This window comes from Felis catus, chromosome A3, assembly GCF_018350175.1.
Source record: "Felis catus isolate Fca126 chromosome A3, F.catus_Fca126_mat1.0, whole genome shotgun sequence".
NCBI lineage: Eukaryota > Metazoa > Chordata > Mammalia > Carnivora > Felidae > Felis > Felis catus.
The window spans coordinates 77,169,982-77,192,758 of record NC_058370.1 but is presented as its reverse complement, the minus strand read 5'-3'; the positions used below and the strand labels follow the sequence as shown (position 1 = coordinate 77,192,758).

The window sequence follows — 22,777 nt, the reverse complement described above, 5'->3', positions numbered from 1 at the left end:
TTATTGATAATAGGTGTCTGTCAGCAAAACCTGTTTATTGGTGTTATGGTTTGTTATACAGCATGTGTAGTTGCTGCTCTGTAGTAAGCTTCTCTTAATTATATCATTTTTCAAATAAATATTTGTATCTTTTATTTTGAAAAATCACAGGTTCAGTAAGCTTGGCAAATGTGTGTATATTTTGAACACAGAATGCTTTGTCTTTTACTCACCGTAGATTATCTGTAATAATACACTGCTTCATGAGACAGCACTAGAGAAGAAAAAAAGGCAAGCAGTTGTTTGCTGTGCATTTAAGTACTTAAACGGAGTCACTCTGCTTTCAGACATTCTTGCTTGACTAATTCACTGGAGTCAAATGGTTTAGAGTGCTGTGTCATGCCAATCAAGAGCATTAGCATCATTTGTGCTGTAGAAAAGCTTGCACTGAAGGGAGGAGGGATTCTTTGGCTCTGTCTACACAGATTAAGTAAAATGGAAAACTAAGGCATTTATCCAACTAATTCTGACAAAAAGAAAAAAAAGTGGGGTCAATTATTCAAGTAGTTATAGATGCAATGGAGTTTATTGGATAAGTACTCCACCGTCTTCCCATTTTTTTCTACAACTGGAATTGTCTTTGTGTTTCTGTAGAACGTGGGGCACACTAGGAATAGTACCCTCATGGAGCATCATTTAGGGGATTGTCAAAGATAAAACAACAGTAAATTCTTTGATCTGTCCTTGCTTAAAGGATTTAGCATATGTAAATGGGATGATGATAAACTACTTTCACATAATAGAGTATACACCTAAAGGATTAGTGTCCTTTGGCCACTTAACTTTTTAAGAATGACAGTCTGAATTTATAAGATAATAATTGTGACTTTCAATATACTAAGTTATTAGAAAATGTTATTTTGATTATAATAAAATTGAGATATGTTCTATTCAAACCACAAGGACAATAGATGATGCTCACAAATATTTCATTAATTATATATACTTCCAAAAGTCAAAAAAAAAAAAAAGCTATGCCATCAGGGAAAACAAGCAGGTAACATATAACAAATTTAAGGAAAATGTCATAAGAGAATGACAAACTAACATTAATCATTAAACCAATATTTATTGGACAACTTAGAGTCAAAATGTTTTTTATATTATCTTCTAAATTACCTTTCTTTCTAAAAAAAGAAAAGAAACATGTTCTATATAAATCCATTAGATAAAGCTTGTAAACTGTCTTTCAAATTGATATTCTGATTTATTTTTCTTAATTAATGATAAGTATAGTTAAAACGTTCCAATATAATGAATTAATTTACACTTATATTTGTTTTAATTTTTGCTTTATATATTTTTTGAAGACAAGATTTTGTTTTGTATGTTTTAAGTGACTAGCATTTAAAAATTTTATATTTTCCATTGCATTGAGTCATTCATTATTACCTAGTTCTCTCTTAATCTCAGGAATTATTTTGATTTTAATATCTATTTTGCCTGATAATAATCAAACTGCACTAGCTTTTTTTTTTCTTTTTCTTATTTTGGTGGTATACCTTTTCCTATTATTCAATCTATTTGCATTTTTTCAACCTATTTGTATTTTTATGTGTTATATATGTCTATTTGTTTTTCACTGGGTCATTTAACCCACTTAGATTTATTAGAATTTCTGATTATTTAAACTTGCCTCTATCTTCTTTGGGGATAAAAATTTGTCTCTCCTACTCTAGGTTCATTTTTACTACTTTTATTTTATTCTTTTGAATGGAATATGGTTTCTCATTAGATTTTTTTCCTTTTTGCTTACTGTGCTTCATTTCTTTTAGTAATAACTCTGGGAATTTTAACATGCATGCTAACTTATCAAATTCTGAAGCTAATCATCAATTCACTCTCCTTCTAAACAAATGTTAGGACAGTATTAACTCTGAAAATTTCTTCTCTTTTTATGCACTATTGCTATAGGGATTTTTATTTTACCTTATTTTTCTCTTTTACTTTTTTAATTTTATTTATTTATTTTGGGAGAAAGATCATGAGTGGTGGAGTGGTGGAGGGACAGAGAGGGAGAGAGGGACAGAGAGAGAGAGAGAGAGAGAGAGAGAAAGAGAGAGAGAGAATCCCAAGCAGGCTCTCCACCATTAGTGCACAGCCTGTGTGTGTGTGGGGGGGGGGGTGCTCAAACTCACAAACTGCAAAATCACGACCTGAGCCAAAATCGACTCAGATGCTTAACCGACTGAGCCAACCAGACACCCCATTATTTTTCTCTGTTACAAACACAATAGTCAATGTTTACTTAGTCTTAACAACATATTAATTACTTTCTTAGAACATCATTCTTGCATCTCAGAATTTCCACATGGAAATGTCTTTATTTCACCTTCACTCTTTGTTGAATATGGAATTCTAGGTTCATAGTTATTTTCTCTCAGTACACTGAAGGTATTCTATTATCTCTGGCTTCCATTGCTACTGATGAGAATGTGTTAATTTAGTCATTCTATTTACTTAGACAATGTATCTTTTCCATCTGATTTCAAGATCATTTCTTTGTCCTCAGTGATATTCAATTTTAGCGCTATATATTTACATATAGCTATACATCTATATAGATATATAGATACAGATCTACATATGGATGTAGATAAATGTAGACTTCAAAAACATTTTCCTTGGGATTTTATGAATCTACGGATGGGTGTTTTCATTGGTTCTGAAAAACTATTAGTCATTTTATCTTGAAATGTTGCTTCTCTCTATTCTTAACAAAACTTCTAAATATATATGCTTTAGAGTGTTCACTCTATCCTCCATGCCTGTTAATAACTCAGTCATGTTTCCCATTTCCTTGCCTTGCTTTACTACAATCCAGATAATTTCTTCAGATATGTCTTCCAGTTTATGAATTCTATTTTTATCTGTGTCTAATGTAATTTTAGAGGCAAGTATTGAGTTTTTAATTTCAATTATTATATTTTTCTTTCACTGATATCTTTGGTTAATTTTATACCTGCTTGGTCAGTTTTTAATAGACTCTACTATCTTGCTCATTTTTATCCCTTATTTTAATTTATTAAATATGCTAAACCTACTTAGTCTCTATTATTATTATTATTTTGATGTTTTCAATATATGAAAGTTTGGGGTCAGATTCTTTTGCTGATGTTTTCTGCTGCTTTATTTGTGTTATAATTTTGATATTGAGTTCTCATTCTTTAAACTTTATTTATATACATTTGCTGAGATTTGGATTGAAATAGGTTCCTGTAGAGATGATATGTGTTTGCTCCTGCCAGGTACCTGGGGGCACCAGTGATATAATAGCATTTTAATTAAGGTATGGTTTGAGTTTATTTGCCCATATCAAAGTATTGTGGGTTCCATTTGCAAACTTAGTTGGTAATGTGCAAACTTAGCTTGGCTTGTGATATGAATTCCCAAAGAAGAGGTTTTTCCTTTATTCAAAGTTTAGTTGAATTCGTCTTGCTGATCACTTGGGGGAACGTAATATTTCTACTTATACTGAGAGTGTGGCTCTTTAGGGTCTCAGATTTATAAAGAGGATTACCTTTTAGATGTCATATCCTTTCCTTGTGAGCACTGCAACGTATGAAGATGTAAAGAGAACACTCAGGTTCACCTAGGTTGATCAGTGCCCTAGGAACACAAATTATAGTAACTGTTTCACTTGCCTCTTGGGTTCTTTCACTTAGTTTCTGACCGGTGAGAACTACTGAACTTTCTTGCCATTTAACTGATATACCTAAAAATATGTATTCACATTTAAATCAGTATTTTTTGTTGTTACCATGAAAGACTTAATTTCTCTCAAACTGCTAGAAAAAGAATGTCAAGAATTCCCATATCACCTCTGTCTGAGTGAATAAACTAATTAACTGGAAGAACTATCTTAAAAGTAGAGAATCATGTATCTGAGTTTCTGTTAACTGCATTACTTACAATTGGCAAGATGCAGTGCTGCCACAGGTGTCCAGGGGTCAGAGCAAGTGTGTGTAAACACCATAATGTTCTTGGAAGGCTCACTTGAAATTGGACTGATACCACATGAGTCTGAGAGAAGGCACTATAATTCACTAGGTAGTTCCAAGTATCCTAATCTAGATGGCAATGGTATTGACCACAACAATGAAGTTGGTTGGCTGACACAGTGAAGGGAATGGGAGGTCTGAGGTTGATGTGAAGTCAGGTGCAGTGGGTATGGCTCTGGATTGGCTGTTCACAGGTGTGTCCTTTAAACTCACCTTTGCCACGAAAGGTTTATGTGAAGTTCGGTAAGTTGCTCTCCTCTCTGGGCTTTATTACACTTATCTGTAAAGTGAGGATGCTGATAACATGTGAGACAAAATCTGTGGCCTCTCAATTCCAACTATCATTTCATCTCCTCTAGGTCCACCATATTTCTTCTGGTAATATGCCCACCACTCCTAATGTTTGAAGAGTCTTTACTGAGTGATTCTGACATGTTTCATAAAGTAATGAAATTAAGAGTAAGATGACTCAGATTTTACTGGAATAAAGGAAAAAAGAAACCAAGATTGCTCCCATACAAGTGTTATTTATGAATTATGGTAATCAAAAGAGATTTAAATGTAAGATATATCATAAATCATATTCTTTATGACAAATTATTTTCCTGTGCTCAAATTCAAGGTAATTTTTTCATTGTTGTTGTTCTAGGATATTTTGTCAGTCCTATTATTGGCTACATTGTAAAAATAATGTACCTCAAATTTAGGGCCGCTCATTTGCACATGCCTTTTCCAAAGACCCTTTTCCTCTAATTTTAAGTAACACTAATTAAATAACATTCCTTTCAATTAAATAGCATTAACTTTCTCACTTGATTTTTATTTATAATTTCATATATTTTCAAAACCAGGTCACCCAAATTTTATAAATTTCAGGATCCATAAACCTGAATCTGCTCTATTTACTCCTTTGTTAAAGAAGAACACATATTGCCTCCTCATTTTCTTTGACTTATCACTTCCTTCAACTTTTACTAAAGAAAACAAACAAAAAAAGGGATTTTGATTCAGGTATACTTACAGAGGGACATGTTTTAATATGGCTCTGAGCTGTTAAAACCAGAGAACAATTTTATCATTATGCAAAAACTCTTTGATGATTCGTTGCCCTCCAAAGCTCAACCTTTCTCTCTTTTTTTAAGCATATGCCCTTAGAAGAAATAACTGATCACTACAGTGGCTATAATATTATAAGTTGTTAAAGTGCTAGTGAGGATAAATATGTGTAATATTTTAATTCGTTTCGCAATTTCCAATCCTACCACCACCGCAAAGTATCTTACAGTTTCAAAAGCTTTATGTGCAGTTGAATTTGGTAAAGGAAGATTTTTTCAATTGCTTCATGTAGTTTGAAAACTATGATAACATGAGCAATTGTTAACTTCAAAATATTCTATTCTGTTTGTATTGTTTTAACATTAAAATTATACTCTCACATATATACATATTGACTATGGCTGGCCATTTCTAGGAATTTGGGTATTTTTGTTAAAGACAAGCAGCCTATTTTGAGATTTTATTTTACATATTTTATTTTTATTTTGAGGGGAATCCAAATATCTACACCATGAACTTAAATTCCTATAGCTGCCAGAACTGACAGAGAATTAGCAAGGCAGAGCCAAGTTCACGCAAGACTGTCTACGGCGCTCTTATAGCTAAAGACAAACCAAAATATTGACTAGTTCTTCTCAAAACAGCATGTATAAGTTGTGGCTGAAATAAGCCTGATGTAAGAAAGAATACAGATGGCAGTATAATCATAGGCTGGGTCTACATGATGCCAAACAACCCATTCAAAAGTGAAAAACTCAGTCGATCAGTTGGTGGTTTTTGTCTACGTGCCACCGAGCAACAGGCTTGACTGATTTCTTCACGAAACTGACTGAGCTTTTGACTAGACTTGAGCAGATGTTTTATCACTATGTATGTTCAGTCTTAGTTGTCAAATCTATAACTCAAATAAGTTCCTCTATGAATGATGAATTTCCTTCCTACATCAAGACAACCTGCAAGTGTTAAGCAAAGATCATCTGCAGTTTTTAATTAATCTTACAGCCTGGTTTCATGCATATGCTTGGCACACTTTAGGGTATGCCTGGTAAGAAACAGGGTCTTCCTGCTTACACACCCATCTTTAATATTTCATTAATTCATTTGGTATCATCGCAGCTCAAATACCCTTTGAAAAGTAATTAAGATTCATTTTACTTTCCTTTTTCACTCAACAATTTCCCTGGTATATAAAACCTATTTGCCAGGAACATGTCAAATGACTACCAGAATTTACAAGGATTGCTTTGATATTTTTCTCCACTTCTTAAAAAAAAAAAAAAAAAAAGGCTTCTCACCAAAAGGTGGATCACCACATACTTCAAATATCTCATGACTAAAAATGAAAACAATCAAAACAGACACTTGTCACATAAATTATGTGTGAGCAGGTATCTCATGCCTTTGGTGGCTGTTGGGCCCCAATACCAACAGCAGTTTGGACCTCAATAAATATTTGTTAAATGAATGATTCAATGGATTATACTATATTATTTTTGTAGCCATTGACAACTTGTGGCCTAGTAATAAAGGAGTGGGAGAATAAGTACTTCCACTTACTCCCCTCCTGTCCTGTGAATGTACTGCCCATGCTTTTATTATCTAAACCCAACTGGAAACCAGAAGCCAAGGGAACCGTTGAAAACAAATGGGTGGAAAATGGTGGGCAGTGGATCTAGAATGAGGCAAATATAATATCTGCTATCTGCACACCACTGTCCTCTACACAATCACTGGGGATAAAGAGCTTAGCATGCATTATAATTCTTAATATTTTCACACATACACACAGGAGAATTACATATATGTGTATTTACACATGTATATGTATTTATGTAGATGACAGATAGATAGATAGATGAAAATGCTCAAAACCTGGAGTCAGAATAGTTTTTTTCCCAAATCCCTTGAAGATGTTGTGCCAAATAATCTTTAGTTTCTTTCCAACTATACTATTCTTTCACATGGACTAAATGTGAATGTCTTGGAAGACCATTTACTTTTAAAAAACTAAAAATCCTATTTAATTAAAAATGTAGCACATTTTTAGAGAAGCTGGAAAATACAGAAAATGATGAGTGAGGACACCAGTTTATAAATGATGTTTCTAGGAATTATTTTTTTCCTCCGCCTTCACGAGGCAGTTGTCAGGGAAGAGGATGGTTTTCTGGGTCCATCTCTAATCACTTCCCTTCTTTCTGATTTCTGTCCATCTTCCATCCACTATTTTTTTATATGCTGTCAGTTCTCTTCTTTTCAAGCTCAAAGAACAGGGAGGAGGATGAATGGGGGAAAAGCAAAGGACTCCACTCTGGGAAAGCTTCTCTGGAAATGTTTACTGCATCAGCATTAATATCTTCCAAAGAAAAGAGCATCTGCCTGTCTTCTGAGACTGCAGAAGCAACTGCCTTTATTTCAAGTTACCTGGGACATGCTCTGGGGTACAATCTTTACGTGCTTGATGCACAGGTCCTTTACGATGTTAACAGTGGGTTGATGGGGGAAATTGTACTTTTATCTTTCCAAATTTCTGTATTTGATTATGTTTCCAGCTAAGCAGTGGATAAAGACTGACTTAGCCCAAGGACCTCTTTCCTATTTATGGAGATGTTGTTTTTTTGTTTGTTTGCTTGTTTGTTTTTTACCTTTAAAACCAAAAAGAGAAATTTTCTAAACTTACTCAAAGGATGTGGAAACTATTTCTCAAAGCTCTGAATTTCCTGAGCTTGACTTTTAAATAAAACCCACCCAAACAGGAGGAATTGAAAGGAGGGGTGGGGGGGGGAGGGTATCATAAAGCATTTTTTTTCAGGCTGGCTAAGAAATTCTATTTGGTTAAATAGGAGCAAGTTTCCCATATCCATTCCCCACATCCATACCATCTGGATGCATGAATGTTTGCCCTATTAAAAAAAAATAAATGCAAATACTCTCTCTATAAGACAGAGGTCCTTCTTTTATATTACATTAGTGCATTATATTACATTAATAATATACATAGGTCAGGGCTACAAATATAGAGAACATTCTTACGACTTTCCTGAAGTCACTCATTTGAATATCATACTAAAACAGGTCTAAAGAAAGAAAATGTTAGGTTCCATTACAACTATCTTATTTACCTATTTATTCAAACTCATCTCATTTAAAAAAATATATAAAAGCATGAAGTCAGTGGTCCTGTAATATATCTTCTTTGCTCAATGTGCTAAGGTCCACGTAGAGCTGCTTTAAAATTAAATGGGGGCAATTCTTTCTTTCACTTTTCTAGGACTTTTATCTCCTAACAGTAAATTGTTAATAGATACAGAATATTTCTATTGATTAATTCAGTATGCCAGCTATGATATGATTCACAGAAGGCAAAAGAAATGCCAATGCTTTCACGACACAAGGCCACATTATCGAGAATACCATCTATGGCTCTCTCACAAGTGTTAGGCAGTTTTTATAGAAAAAAGAAAAGCCTTTACACCCGAAGTGGAGCTAATGGATAACTTAAGAGAGCTGTAATTGACATATTCATAACTCTTTTTTTCTGTTAATGTTAGGGAAGATCTTATTTAGTAATACTTTATTATTTGAAAACTAGGTGAAGATTTTGTGTCAAACAAAGAATGAACTAAGGTACAAATGATTTTAAGTTGGGACAAGAAAATCTTTTAGGTTATACCATGTATCACGAATATTTTTTAGCTATATTGATATGTATAAACAAACAAACTTGAAGCAATTAGCCTTAAAAGTTCAGAAAATAAAAAGGAAAATGTCTTAATATCCATTACAGGAATGTTGATGGTTTATTTGCTTGTGCTATGTACCAACACAAGCAATTTTAGTGGACTCCTTTATTTGCCACTTTACATGCCTAGATAATTAGTTAATACGCTTATATTAAGCACCTACTCTGTGTCAGACTTGGAGTTATTTGAGCATAGATGCTATTTAACTTCAAGATCTGCGAAGGTACCAAACAATGAGATTTTAACAGGAAGTGAACAAGAATCACTAAAAATATTTGACAGCCATAGCATTTATGGAGGTTTTTAAAAGTTAAAAATAAAGCTCTTGTCTTGTGGCAGATTCACTCTTGATCCAAACCCAAAGTACACTGAAGAAAACGTATGATTGGGTCAGGTATTCATCCACCTGGAAACTTTGTGAACCATTTTAAAACTGTGGGCATGCTCTTTTGATAGCTTCTTTGTGGTTCTAAGTCTATGGATATTTGATGTGGACTCCTTGAGGACCACCTTATCACAGTCTCCTGATTGGGCAGCAAGAACCTGACATAGAGAGCCATATGAGACTTCCTCATTTCCTGCGACCTTGGGGAATGCCACTGACTTCTTCCGAATTCTTATTCATTCATTCATTCACTCACTCAGCATCAGAGGGGAGTTAGCATCACAGAAAGAAACCCAGGAGATACTGTAGATCATGACTGGGTGGGGAGACGTGCATGCTTGGACCCGAGTCTTATTCAACTGGCTTTTCTCCTTGTAAGAGAAATGCTGTGTGATAAAAAATAAAGGAGCATCAATCTCTGGTCCCTGAAAATAAGAATAGTATCACATAAACCTCACAGTTTCTCCAACACTAGTCCATATCTTCCTCAACTTTTACTACTTTGGATGCCGTCTGTATCAAAGTATAATAAGAAGGCAATTCAAGGGGACTATCAGTTTAAAGGGAAAAAAAAAAGTAAAAGAGAGAAAAAAAACAGGCCTGGAGAGGGGGCACCGCTTGGCATCAGGTCACTGAGTGTATTCATTATTTGTTCCCATTACCATGTTATGTCTTAATTACTCTGGTTTGGCTTCCCACCCGGGGTCACTATGTCACAGCTGGTTTTCTGCCCATCCCTAATTAATAAAGCCTCATTTAGTATCCAAGTTTATTGTAATAAACCTCTGCTGAGGGATACAGCAGAAATAAGGAGACAAAAAACAAACCAGAAATTATCAGAGTTGCTCTGACAGTAACCTTGCACCATAAAGGGCCTTGGTTCAGGCTTCTCTGGGTTACTTTTAACCTGGAAAATACGTCCATTTGATTTCAGTTGGAATTTCTGGCATAATTGGTCAGTGATCAGATTTTGCCCATAGGAAAAAAGTGACAAAGGTTTCTAAACACTCTACATCATTTGGGACTTATTAAAATGGTTATTCACTCATGCTTCTAGTATTTAAATTAAGATTATTTTGCCAAACAAAAAGAAAAGCTTAATGTTTTTGAATGGCAATATAAAAAGTAACAGGCAATCATCAAATGCTCTTATTTGGTTCTGTGGCACTGCTTCCTTTAGTATTTCGATACATAAAGTGAAGACAAATTACACGAGAGCCTTTTCTAATTTGTTAAATATAATTTCAGCCGATAAAAATTTACAAATTAAAAAAAAAAGCACCTTCAAAATATCTTTACTATTATGTATAGTTTCTCTCTGCCTCTGTCTATCTTGGTCTCTGTCTCTGTCCCCCTCTCTCTCTCTTACACACACACACTATACCAATTCTATTTACTAGAATCCACACAGCTCTTGAACAGATAGTTCATCTGCATTTTATCAGGTGTCTCCATAATTAAAGCTTATTGTAAAGTGAGATATTATTGGTATATTTTATTACTTGTCTATGAGAGGCTGAACAAAGTAAGAGGCATAAATGAATTCAGTTTTACAGTACTTTGTTTTAAACAAATGTCACTACCTACACACGCATACCTAATTATCAGTTCTTACACATTCTGCCAAATATCAAACCTATAGTTCATAAGCCACACACACGACAGGCAGTAAATATATTCCCCCTAATTTAAAATTTTATTGCAAAATACCCTCTGCACTATGTTAACCTACACTAAATCACACTGTACACCCTCAGCTTTGCTGGTGTTTACCTACTTCTGATTCAAAAAGGAAAACAGCACTAACTCCTATTTCTGGAGATCTACAGTAATAAAAATGAAAAAAAAAAAGAGAGAGCACTATTCGCAAGGAAGAGATTGAACACAATGGCACAAGAGGGTTGACTTCAACTGTAGCAAGGAACAGATTAAGCCAAGACACTTTGTGTTTTGGTGTGGTTTCCAAAGGTTCTGTGTTCTGAACGTCAGAGTTGCTGTGCATATTTTTGTACATTTCAAAGGCTCTCACAGCAGCTACGCAAAAATTAACATAAAGATTAAGGCTCTTACAGATGAATTGGGCAGTTGGTTTGAATACGTGTAGGCTATTGAGGCACTATATACAATTTTTCTATTCAAGCACATGTAAGTGAAAACCAGCCCATCCTTTTCACAATGGGGAAATTCACTCCGGGGAGAACTCCTAAGAGGAGAGGTCGCTAGTGGGGCCTCCTCCTCCCGTCTACAGGCAACTGCTTTGCCGTCAACCTAAAGGAACAACTTCTCGGAGCTCAGCCCCAACAGAGGCTCCATTCCACTTAACCTACAATTCTTCACAGGTGCTTTGTTGTCTTCCAGCAGATATCATTTATTATCACGGCAGACAACGGGATGTGGTGAGGATGGACGCGGCGGTCATGTTCCATTTGCCAGCGTGAATTATCTCCTGATCCTGTCCTCTAGTCCTGGTGGGCTCTGAGTGTCCCATTTTGAAAAAGAGTCTGAAGCCATTAGAACAAAAAGCACTGGAAGGGCTTGGGCTGTTAAAGGCTACATCTGGGCTCAGCAACATGCATACTAATAACATCATTACGGCCGAGTGGTTTGGAGAGCGTGTTTACTTTGTTGTGGTTGCTGTCACCTTCTAGAGCTGAATTGTTAATATGTGGTTTTAAATTCAAATAGCACACAGGGCTAATTTTCTTGTATTTGCCCAAAAAATTAGGTTACATAGTTCATCTAATTCTCCCTCCACTTTTTCATGTGTGGGTGGTACTCCTTGTAGAGAGTACTTCTTTTCCATGACATTGAACTTGAACCTGACTGACCTTTCTATAATGAGTGAATTGAAAACATCTCCCTTTGGAATGTGGCTTGTAGATACTGGCTACGCCAGTTTTTCTGCATTTGATGAATTAAAGGGGCAGAGTCCTTTTCGTAGACCTAGACCAGAAGAGTTATTTAACAGGATAAAAAAGAAAAAGAGAGAATGGAAGGGAGGAAGGGAGGGTGGGAGGGAAGGAAGGAAGGAAGGAAGGAAGGAAGGAAGGAAGGAAGGAAGGAAGGAAGGAAGGAATAGAAAGAGGAAAAAGCGAGCTTTTAAAAGCCTTTTGCAGAGGCACTCTGCTTAATTAGAAACCCTCCATTAATTTTAACAAAAAGTGATTAGGTGAAAGCTTGGGTTGCCTTGGCTGTGCTGAGCTTCTGCTGGTAGTGGTAGTAGTGCCTTTTCTTCCTTTTTAGTTACTTAAATATATGAGGTTTCTGCCCCTTTAAAGTTCTATGTATTTTAACAAATACTTAGATAACAGATTCAGATATTTGTCTCTTTCAACTCAAATATTCTGTCCCTCCTATTCATTGTTCTTTCTCAAATCAACCCCCCCCCCAATCAAAGTTAAATGGAGAGACACTTGAGATCAGACCTACTGAATAATCAGTTAGTAGATTTCTTCTCTTATGCATTCATAGCCCATGGATTCATGCTTCTTCATTTTTCTAAGGGGGGAGATGTAGAATTGATGGAAGACAGCTGAAAACAGTCAGCTGCGTGAAGTCCAGCACTACCAGCATCTGATCTTAATCATAATATATCCTCTGTCTGGTTTGTCAAAATCTATCACTCAAGAACACCTTCAATGGACAGTAATTTGAGGTGTGGCTTATTAGATCACACGATCTTATGAATAATAAAAAGTTATGGAAAATTGCATCCAGGCCTGCTATCCAATTTTCAGTGGTGTCACCCACTTTATAGTAAGGCAGCATGTTTATGCATGATTTCTGTTTCATATGTATTGACTAGATCATTTTCTCTGTTGTCCTGAGAATTGATGACACACACTGTATTAAGAATGATGACCTCCACAAGGGGGATAACACTTCCTCTAGATTACACTATTGTCAAAACATATTGAAATTTTCTTTACACATGTTACTGCTGTATTTTTCTGCCTGAAAGACCCTGTTAAAGTGAAATCTTGTTGTATTTATTTATTTATTTATTTATTTTTTTGCTAAATAAGATCCGAGGGACAGGTGTCGAATTTTTCTTCCCTCCTAATACTTTTGTGGAATGACCAATGAAAAATAATAGCATCATCCTTCAAAACAATCCCTGTCAGGACTATGTCAACCCTTCGGGGCAATTTTGATAACCTTTTTGGAGGAATTTGCAAGATACAACTTCCTTTTTGCGCACTTAAATATAATACCACGTAGGAGCCGAGAAACCCTATTATGTATGGATTCTAATATTTGGATGGATAATAGGCAGCTGAAGGAAATTCAAATAGCAAAAAGCTTCAATGAAGATTGTTTTCTCTCCCAGTTTCCCTGACAGCATCTCACTGAGGGTGATGTTATTATTCCTCACAGCCGCCACCCTCCCCACACGCATCTCCTTTTTAGGAATCTACACGGAGCTCAACTCGTAGTGATGTAACACCACTGCTGATTCTGTGGCTATGTGAAAATAGTGTGCAATATTACTTTCTCCCTTGCACCGAATCAAAATGGGAACCCAGCTTCTGTGAGAGAGTGACCCCTTTGTGGCCAGTGACACCGCACAACACACGTTGCAATGTCTTTGGAGGAAAAAACAAAAAGGAAAACAACTGTGGGCCCAAAGAAAACTAGGTTATTGATCCTGGAAAAAAACTTCCATATTACTTTTTTAAACACCCAAAGTCGGGCAATCACAAACGACTGCAATATGGAACAGGGCAATTTTGAAACCAAGTAGCAAACAGACATTGGGTAAAACTTTTCATGTGTAAGTGCATTCCCCTTCCCTCTCTGATCATCTTCTCAAAGATTCTTGATGAATTAATTGTCCCATGATGCTGGATGATACAATATAAAGGGAAAAGACTGATGGGAAATCGACATCTGAGGTATATACGTTGTACAGAAAAAAAAAAAAAGTAGCCATATCAAAGACTAAATGTCAAAAGGCATTAAGAATAGAAAACAGATATGTGAGAGAGAGTTTTATGTTTTAATTTAATTTAATTTACGTGACTTTTGTATTGGAGCCCATCGAGCTGACAGGAAATGAAGATAGTGCCTATCTGGCCTGAGATATGTGAGGCTTGTAATTGAAATTAATTATATGTTCTTTACATTTTCCATTTCCCTTTTAAAGTTGGACAGGTGGGAATGCTTTAGCTCTTAAGTTACAGAGTCAGGTTCAAGCTCTGTAAATCCTTTACAGTCAACCTTCAGGCTTCAAGAGAGCCCCTCCAGCTCCCCCAGCCAGCTCTGGCCTGAAACATTCTTTCCCGACCTCACCCTGCTTAAAATCAACGGGCCCCATCCCCAGGTCACCCTGGCTGGCTGCCCATCCACACATTTATGTCTGCCTTTTGAGTGTTTTCAGAAGCCCATTAAATTGTGCCTTGGCAGGCCAAACACCTTCACCTTGCCCTGAGACCCAAAGAGAGTGGGTTATCAAATTCCCTCATCAGACAGTTATAGCCTGAGTTCGTGGGCCCTGCAAAGAAGCTGTGCAGTTGCACAGAGTAAAATGTTAGGACTTGTAAACGTGTCATCCAATATTATAATATGCCTGTGGGGTATGGTTAAGTACAAAGGTTGGGCGGGCCAGAGGATACAAAAGCTGGCCTTTCTGTGGAGCTGTCTTAATACACATTATTTTTTGGAGACACCTCAATATTGCATTTACTTGCAAAGAAAAGCTGACTCTCATCCTTCAAGCAGCTGGCTCCATAGTGCTCTTTGAGATGGCTAGAAAGTCAAAAAGGGATGCACAACATCTTTTTGCTCCCACCTACAGAAAAGCTCCAGTTCTCCTCCCCCCACCCTAGTTCTAACACCCTGACACCTTGAGTGCATTCAAAAGCCAAAATCATTTGGGTAAAAAAGCAAAAGTTGTGTCTTAGCCTCCAAATCTTCAGGCAATAGATTGAAATAGACATAGCTGGTCCTGTTTCCTATCCCAAATTACCCCCTGAATTTTGCTTTTACAACAACTGAATAGTTCTGTGATTTGGGACAATTATTTCTAACAATGGCAGATTGCTTAAGGCGGTATTAAGATGGAGTAATGGGTTGAGTAATAAGATCCACTTGCACCGACCTTATTTCTTGTCTTAGAGATGAGACAGAAGTTGCTGAATTAGAGGACATAGATGCTATGCTGGGGAGAGGCCAAGATTTGTACCTCATAAAACTAAATGCCTTCCCCCTTACTCCCTCTCTCCCTCCCCCTTCCTTCCTTCCTTCCTTCCTTCCTTCCTTCCTTCCTTCCTTCCTTCCTTCCTTCCACCTACCTAATCATTTACCACAGTACCATTTACATGCTACAAGAAATCTGATGGAATTTAATCTCCAACATGGTACTAGACCGGAAGTATAGCTGCAAAACAGAAAGGGGACAGTGGGGAGGGGGGTTGATATTTTATAACCCACAAAACAGTCAGGCCTGCTCTGGACGGAGGATAATGCAAACTAGCTTTGCTGGAAATGAGCTGCAAAATACCTTCATTTTCTACTACAGTGAAACCCTGATAAAATCACAACTGTTAAGGTCATACAGTATATCAGGTGGAATCACAGTCTTTAGAACTCCATTATTAATGCAGACAACCTCACAATCAAAGAGGATGAGAGCACAGTTTCCAGATGCCAATGATTTGATCCTATCTTATTTGGCTGTTTACATTTAAATAATGTGACTGTATAAATTTAAATAATATGAACCACCAACAGATGGATCCCAGTGAAAAACTGCGCCTTCTCTGAGACCCTGAATGTACACTATACAGTGCTTTACAATTTATTTGAGCTGAGCTCATATGAAAAAAAAAAAAAAAAACGGGGTGGGGGATAAAAAGAGAGAAAGAGACTCATTTCTTCTGCCATTATGGAAATAAAAGGACTACCGCTTTGGTTGGTGGCTGACTGTGCCAAGGAAACATGCAGTCCTCTAACCTCCGGTACAATGTACCCATAAGGTACCAAGCATCAAAGCATATTAAAAGATATTAACTGCATATTTGCTTATGAACAAGATAAAAAGCTGTAGGGCCTCCAGGTTCTCAAGCTGTGAGTGGAACAGCTTTGCAATTTGCCTGCAAAACTGCATTTTGATCTTAATGAATATAAAATGGCTGCCATTAAAAGTAAAACAGATTATTTCGGGTCTTCCAGGGCCTATAGCTCTTTGCCGGCCTTGGAGGGCCACTATGATCTTTCATTAAAATCTCACAGCAGGGCTCCCTCACCAGCAAATCAAGCCTTGCAGTCTAGGAGATTGGCTACATTTAAAAGTAATTTTCAGAAATCTACACAGATTTTCAATTTGGTAATGAAAGCCATAAGAGAATGCAGGCGGCATTTTGTCGAATATTGTTACTGATCCAGCGCTCACATTCGTTAGAAATTAAACTGCCCCGTAACTATCACACTGATGGCAGCTTGCCATTTCGGCTGCTCTAATCTCCGTTTGTTAATGAGTAGCATGTGCTAATTGTTGTCATTCTTAACCGCGCGGAGCAGTCCTTCTCTAACAAACATATTTTACCTGCTCAGAGGTGGAACCTTTCACTTCGTCGGTCGCCGACCAAGTTGGAACAGAGTACGGGAGTTGAGGTTGCTTTGTAAAGACAGAGAGAGAGAGAGAAAGGGCCGAGCGACATTCCGATACAATCTGAAATTAGGTGCCTTCATGTTATTCGGATTCATCCACTTGGTGTTTTTGTTCTGTTGTTTTTGTTGTTTGTCTTTTTGGTCTAGCCTGTTTTCCAAAATCCTGGAGTAGGCAAATGTGACCACCTTCATGTTAGTCCTAAGAACATCTGAGCAAACGAAGAAACCCTGAGGACAACTGTGGGAAAGTTGGTGGTAGCAGGAAATGAGGGCGGGGCTTAGAGTTAGGGGGGCGGGACGGAAGGTGTGAAAAGCCTAAAGGCTCTTAACTTGCTTTCCAAAGCCAGAGCACAACCTCAAGCTTGAAGTAGATTTCAGACTGCTCTAGGCTTTCAAAAGGAAGTTTGATCCTTTACCTCCATTCCGAGGTTGAAAAGTCTAGAACTTTGGCTACCCCAAAGTGAGACGTGGTAGGGGAAGTATCAGGCGGACCCCAAATAATGCGGTTCCTGGGGAGGGAGAGCACTAGAGAGGGGAAACATTAATAAATTCAACATCTAGAGGTGTGATACAGGCAGACATATGAATAGAAGCATAGAAAATAATTACAAATGAAAACATGATTAAATAGAAAAAGCTATATCAAAGCACTCTAAGACAGGGCAGGTATTTTTGCATTTGCATTCTTTGTATTAGAACTGAGGAAAGTTAAAAAAAAAAACAGGAAAGTTATTTTTCTGAGATCCTTAAAAAAATGTCAGATTATGCTTCCTTTTTGGAAACACATTCAATAAATTTTCTTTACTTGGCAATTCTCTTCACCTGGCACCTTCAGGGCAGAGCACTTCCCTGCACTAACATGTGACAGACAACAAAAGCTTCTCTCTGCCTCCTTACTGGCTGGGCATAAATTCTTCCTGCTGATACAGAAAGCGCCTCCATTTAAAATAGCAGTTTTCCTTGGCAGAGCACTGGTTGCTACAGAGCATATATGCAAAAGATGTGTTTCTTTGCAGGGGGTCAAGGCAGGCATTGCGTGGTTCAGTGTAAGCAGGTCTTCAGCCCCTATGAGTGTACCTTGGAGCACCTGGGCTGGGCTGCTTTGGTTTCCACAAAGTACAATTCTTTTTTTTTTTTTAATGTTTATTTATCTTTGAGAGAGACAGAGACAGAATGTGAGTGGGTTAGGGGCAGAGAGACAGGGAGACACAGAATCCGAAGCAGGCTCCAGGCTCTGAGCTGTCAGCATAGAGGCCGACAAGGGGCTCGAACTCACAAGCTGTGAGACCATGACCTGAACCAAAGTCGGACACTCAACCGACTGAGCTACCCAGGCGCCCCACAAAGTACAATTTTAATTGGGTGGCCTGTCTATGATTTTAAGGGAATGACATGGGGTTCCCAATAAGGTGCCACCACTAATGTGCGTTAGTTTTGAAAAGAAAACTCAGACCGTTTCCTTGTCTCTGTGGCCTCAGGAAACCCATGGGAAATAGATACAAACAACTTGGTAAGCAGTTTTGAATCTGTTCCACCTGTAGTTGCTATTCTAATTGCAGGAAGCATTCATGTAATATGTTAGGGCTTTAAACACCCAAGTGACACTGTAGGAAATTCTGCTGAATCCTCCTGAACTCAGAAGTCTGAGACTTCTTTTATTTCACCTGCCGTCAATTGTTCTAATATTCCTCTGAGAGCCTGCAGGTACATTTTGACAACTGTATACTGTTAGGTCTCTTTTACCATCATTTTGGCTTGTGTTAAATTGTGGGCAGTGATCGTACGTTATCAATTCTGACTCTCAAGGATTAAAATACAACTGATATTAATATCCCTTTAATTAGTGGAATGGGGGAAAAACTGCACTTTAAGTCATAGAAGTTAACATAATTAGTCTTCAGATAATCAAGTTAAATTTTGCTACTTGTAATAAAGTATAATTATTTATTTGCTTTGTTCCAGAAACAATTCTATGGAACAAGCACTGGCCTTGTTTTAGCACCTTGACTTTATTAATTCTGTTGGAAAATACATAACCAAACACACACACACACACACACACACACACACACACACACACATTAAGTGAAGGATTGTATTTAAAAACATCAAATGAAAGCTAAAACATTTATAGCCTTTTAAAGGGACATAATAAAATTTCTCAAATAATATTTTTATTGCATTATGAATTTGGTGTTTTGCCCTATCCCAACTTTGGAAATAACAGATACGGTATTTTCAATTTTCTATTGCAATTAATTTTTTAAGCTAAATGTTAGAGCTAAAGCAAAATATTTTGGAAAGAGAAGTGTACTGTTTCCAACAAGTGATTGCTTGAAAACATACATCTGGTGAAATTCACATCTCTTAAAATTTCATCCTTAAATACACAGGTCCAAATCAAGGTTCAAGGTCTACATAGATACATTTCTTAGCTTGTAAAAAACTTTTAGAATATTACAGTTTCTGTTTAGATCAAGTCAAGCTTTTTTATTTATTTATTTTTTACTTTCACAATATAATAGACCATATTTTATACTCGATCTACAGCCGCCTTGAAATACAGCATTCTAGTACACACATATACTTCTGTATGTATTTACTTAAATCGACCTCATAAAGTCAGCCTCCAAGTGACAAATGTGTTTAATTCCCAAAGTTAATTGGTAAATAGCTTTAGAATTTGTAATTAATTTTTCCATAGAAACAATACTTAAATAACAGTTTGGCCCATAGAAAACATATTTGTCATCATGTAGCTGAGTTGAAATGCAAACTGCCTTGGCCTGCCCTTTCGTTCCAGGAAACAGAAAAGCATGAGATACAAAGTGAGGAAAGAATGAGATGGGTTAATACGGGAAGATCTGCAGAAGAGCATCATTTCCTATTTCCTGTTCAGAGCGTGAGTTCTCCCACCTCTACTGGCAAAGGACCCTAGACCCAGGCCTACACCCAGGTATCTACGGCCTCAAGGTATCCCAAACTCTGTAGCCCCTGCACCGAGGCTGCACAAATCCACAGTTTTCATAACTCCAAGATCCACTACCTCTCTCATCCGTCCTCCCAGCGCTTGTGCTCATCACATCCCAAAGGCTTTTAACGAGATGTTGGAAGGAATGAGGAGCAAAGACAAGGAAGAGGCTGTGAAGAACTCCCATTTCCAGGTGGGCTGTTCTGCATTGGGTTTGAACAAGGAAGCAGATCTAACCCACGCAGCACACTGGTTAGTGGCAGCATTACTCAGCGCCCCGTTGCACCGCAGCCATCACCGCCACATACAACCCGGTGCTGGAAGCCTTGGTGTAACAAGGAATAGCAAATAGACGGACTATAAGGGCACCTGTGATAGGCAGCCGTGTGTGTTGATACCTGGGGGTTAGGATCACAGAGGATCCTGCTGGATAGTTCTGTGTTTTCCCTCCTGTCCAGGCTCTCAGTAATATGCATTTTGTAAATGTAGCTTGGAGTTCTGTCCTGAGAAGAAAGTAAAGGAACTTGATGAGTGCCATTCTGTGGTTCCAGCTTATTAAAGAAGATAAAGGTCCTAGAAATGACTTGTAAATAAATGGAACCCAACAAGAAAGAAGAAAGAACATTTCTGAGAAGCCAGGAAAATTTGAATCTGGTGTGAAGAGGGGAAAAAGAAGAAAGTTTGGACTGGTGGGGTTTCATGTCATAGATGGAGCCACTTCTCTGGATCATGAGTATAGACTTCTCATGAGGGCAATGACAACCTCCCTCCCATTACATGTAGAATGAGGAGAATTCTCAGGACAGTCACACTGGAAGAGTTTCATCAACTTCTCCAAGAGGCAGAGGTGGAGGGAGAGAGTAGTTAGCTCTCTACAAAGGAGTTCAGGAAATCATGTTTGGCCCTTATGTGACGTAAACAATTTTCCTGGGATGCAGATGTAACATGTATGTAAGTCATCATAGAATCTCAACTGTGATTCTATGTGGTGGTCAATGCTGTTTCTAGGAGATGTGGTCACGGTTTACCTGTGGCCATGAAATGGAAGCAAGAAGCGGAGGACATGGGCCTACAGGTGGTAGAAGCATCTGTCTCCAATTTCAGTTGAGAACCCCAGGGGGATCTGGGAAATCACCAGGTGGTCCAAAAGAGGATTTGTTTTCCCTTCACTTCCTGATGGTACAAAGAGGGTCTTCTGCACAGAAGAAGTAGTCCTTTGAGGACTGATGCCATACAATATCACAGCCAAGCAAACTGTGCTGAAATTTGAGCCCCCAAAAGGCAAAAACTGAATAAAGCTTTAAAACTTCGTATTAAGCTGTATCAAGAGATGTGATTTACAGATATTGAATTGTACATGAGTCGATCAGGATGTTTCAGAAGAAACCAACAGCAAAGGCGGGCAGACACAATGAATTTGTTCCGTGTGGTCATATACAACAAATAAACAGACTAAGAATAATACATTTTATGTGTCACTTCAATAAAAAAAGCTAGATATGACCTTACACCTACATCAAGTCTTTGTAAGATGTGGACCTCCTGTCTGGTAGTGCTTCCCAGATCATCCAAGGTCCTTCACCGGTTTCTTCCTTTCCAGTCTGTTCTAAACCAATATTGTTGTGCAGTGTAATAAAAATAAATCACTAGAAAAAAAATCTTAAAAAGATATATAAAATTCAAGCCTCAATGTTTATTAGATTCGACATACATAAAATTGTTTTTGTTAAATTGCTTTAAAAGTGTCAACAGAATTACTTTCCATTTCTGTGCTTATCTTTTTGCAAACCACTAATAAACCACATGCAGACTGGCACTGTTCTATGAGCCACATTTTGAATGGGTATAATTGGCCCCCAAAAGAGTCTGTAATGTGGATGTGGCTCCAGCACTTTGTATCAAGGAAGAATGGACATGAATGGCCCTGATGAGGAACTGTGAGAGGATGCATTTCAGTGAGGTTAAAAGAAGAGGAAACTCAAAGTTGTTTCATTTCAGAAATGGACTGAGTACCTGTCCCATGACTTCCTAACACAGATTATAGAACTAATATAGAGATAAGTTAAATTAGTGATGGGAAACTTCTCCCACAGACTTGCCATAAAATTCTTCTAAGCGAAAAACTTCTGGTAAGGTTTTGGCTTGCCTTCTGCTGGTTGCGTCCCTGAGAAAGATGAGAGATCGGTTTGGAGAATTTTTACTTTGAATTTATTTTGAACAAGGAGGAAGCTTCAATTGATGAGCTAAAAGTGATGAGAAACTTGGAGGGAAGTAACATGTCATCTTAGAGTCATATTCACAGAAAAATAATTTTGGACATAGGTATTTACCTTAGAATTTAGAAAAGCAGGCATCAGAGTAATGAGAATGTACATATGATCCTATGATTGTATCATTTTAAAGGGAAAATAAATCTATTTTAAAAATTCTGACAAAACAATAACAGATTATTCCAAAGATTATTCCAAGATAATATAACATGAGAAGAGCATTGTTTTCCCTTTTTAAAGCTATTGAATGCACAACATAAAGGGACACAGACCCAAAATGGAAGGCTGAAAAGATGATGAGAAGCCAATATAAAAAGTGCCTTAAGAATGTTGTCAGGAGGGCTAAAGGTTGGCTATAGGTTGAAAAACTGCCAAGGACAACAGAAAGCTATTTTAAGCTCTGTTTGTAAAGAAGAACAAAGGGATAGGTACATTGATTGGGGCACACAGCAAAATGTTAACAGATGTCACAAGGAACACAGAACTATTCAACTCCTATTCTGATTTTGTGGTCTCTATCACGAAGAATGATCTTCAAACTGGAGAGGGCAGAGCAAACAGAGTTAAGAGTGAACTGTGGCCCAAGATAAGTCAAGACATACTAAAATATAACCTGGTTGCTTCAAATGAGTTCAAGGCTCCAGGCCAGGCAAATTATCTCTCAGGTAACTGAAAGAATCTAATAAACGGTCCAGATGTGAATG

At 37.3% G+C, this 22,777-nt stretch overlaps 1 long non-coding RNA gene across 2 annotated transcripts in view; it reads right to left on the bottom strand.

Moving 5' to 3' along the window:
• LOC109498181 overlaps positions 1–22,777 on the bottom strand; it is a 499,178-nt gene that overhangs the window by 93,268 nt on the left and 383,133 nt on the right. Inside the window, exon 10 of one of the 2 annotated variants that reach the window (XR_006595591.1) lies at positions 8,024–8,028. The exons of the other annotated variant lie outside the window; for it this stretch is intronic. This is a non-coding gene — a long non-coding RNA (uncharacterized LOC109498181). The remainder of the gene's footprint in view (positions 1–8,023; positions 8,029–22,777) is intronic. 2 annotated transcript variants of the gene reach the window in all.